Raw genomic sequence first — 2,089 nt, 5'->3', positions numbered from 1 at the left:
ATGTCAGGGACTCATAACTCAGAAATTCCCAAACAGTTCAGAAGGCCGTCCACCCGCTCTTCTCAAATGCATTTAGATGACTTATTTTTGGTAGTGCGCTGAAGGCAGAATTATGCTTAAGTTTCATGGGCTGAGAATGGGTGAACGGGAGTGGGAGGGAGGACTGGGGTGCGTGGGGCTTGCCTCCTCTTTAGCAAGCTCTCTGAGGAAGAGAGTTTCTCATTCCAAGCTTTTGTAAACTTCGTTGATAAATGTCAGACTACCGCAGTAATCTCCAATAGGTAGCACATGAGCTTTAAAAAAAGCCCGGGGCGGGGTGCGGGGGGAGGGAAGGTGGGGCAGGGAGGTTTTATTTTCAAATGCAAACCAATTTTTTGCAAGTGACAGTGCATTTTGACACATTTTCTGACTTAGCCAATAGTTTAGGCCCATAGCTCTTTACCGGGGTTATAGTTCCTTCATAATAATTTATTAGTCCTAGTCATGAACATGTTATTTTACATCACAAAAGTTTGTAGTATTACAAGAGCGGAACAGTACCACCAGATACTGTTAAAAAGAATGAGGAAGGGCTTCCCTGGTGGCGCAGTGGTTGAGAGTCCGCTTGCCGATGCAGGGGACACGGGTTCGTGCCCCGGTCCGGGAAGATCCCACATGCCGCGGGCGGCTGGGCCTGTGAGCCATGGCCGCTGAGCCTGTGCGTCCGGAGCCTGTGCTCCGCAACGGGAGAGGCCACAACAGTGAGAGGCCCGCGTACCGCAAAAAAAAAAAAAAAAAAAAAAAAAAAAGAAAGAAAGAAAGAATGAGGAAAAGCTGTATATACTGACCTGGGAAATGATATAATTTTAAAGGATGAAAACGATTTGCAGAACAATACATATAGCACAATTCCCTTTTATTTATTTATTTATATTTTACCAGGGATATTCTCTTTTTTTTTAATAAGTTATAAATATTTTTAAATTTATCAATGTTCATCAAAGAGCTCCCAAAGTTATTAAATCTTCTTCATTTTTCAGCAATTATTAATTCCCAGAGCAGACCACCATTTCATATCTTAAATCCCAGGGCTCTCATGCATTCCTTGTGGGCCTCAATTAGGGGTCCACAGTTCTCTTCTCCTTTCTCAATGATGCACGCATCGCGCGCCTTCTTGGTCTCCGGGCAGGCGCAGCAGGGCTTCAGAGGCTTCTTCTCCTGCGACTCGACGGGGCAGGGCTTGCGGCCGCCAGACCCAGCATTTTTCGCGCCAAAAGCAGCAACTAGTACATACGCCCTAAACTCTTCAGCCTCCGCAAACGCCGCCGATTAGCCCCTATTTATTTTTTTTAAGTGTGCATGTCTACAGTCATATCCTTTCAGAAAAAATAACTAGGAGGGTACACTCCAAACTATCATCAGTGGTTATCTGTCAGGGGTGAAATTAGAGGGACTGAAGGGCTTTTTACTTCACCTATCAAGTGTGAGATTGTGATGATTTTTTTCCCCAATGTATGCTTTGACATATTTTTCAAATTGAAAAAAAAAAAGATCTTCCAGAAGCAGAAAAACAGCATGTAGAGAGGAGCGAGTCTTGAGCCCAAAGAATTTGCAGCATCAGGGAGACTAAATGATCCCCCAGCTGAGGCAGTGGGTGAAGAGGGTGTGGGAGCTGGGAATTCATCTGGATGACCTTGGTGTGAGGGGCACAGCTTGGAAAGGAAGGTTCGTGTTTGGGAAACAGAGGAGATGGGGACACTTTCAGCCAAGGTGTAGCTAGGGTTTCTCGGCCTCAGTACTGTTGACTTTGGGGGCTGGATCATTCTGTCCTCTGCACTGTAGGATGTTTAGCAGCAACCACAGATGCCAGTAGCGCCCCCAGCCCCAGCTGAGATGACCAAAAACATCTGCAGACATGGCCAAATGTCCCCTGCGAGACAGAATTGTCCCCAGTTAAGAATGACTGGTGTAGGCAGTACGAATGTTGGGACAGGAGCTGGGGAGAGAAGTTGAGAGTCAGAGGTGGAGATTTGGGCATCATCAGCACATAGACCTCCAGAGATTGATGAGATCACTCAGGATAAGACAACAGGGGGGCCAGGGAGGGCCC

At 46.4% G+C, this 2,089-nt stretch overlaps 1 pseudogene across 1 annotated transcript; it reads right to left on the bottom strand.

Annotated features, from left to right (window-relative positions):
* Positions 1–1,004: 1,004 nt before the first annotated feature.
* LOC309835019 (cytochrome c oxidase copper chaperone-like) lies at positions 1,005–1,241 on the bottom strand (annotated as a pseudogene). The gene has a single exon. The product of its transcript is annotated as a cytochrome c oxidase copper chaperone-like (transcript).
* Between the last annotated feature and the right edge of the window lie 848 nt (positions 1,242–2,089).

This window comes from Grampus griseus (genome assembly GCF_964374135.1).
Source record: "Grampus griseus genome assembly, chromosome: 16".
Classification (NCBI taxonomy): Eukaryota; Metazoa; Chordata; class Mammalia; order Artiodactyla; family Delphinidae; genus Grampus; species Grampus griseus.
The sequence above is the reverse complement of the archived record's forward strand: the minus strand, read 5'-3'. Positions and strand labels throughout refer to the sequence as shown.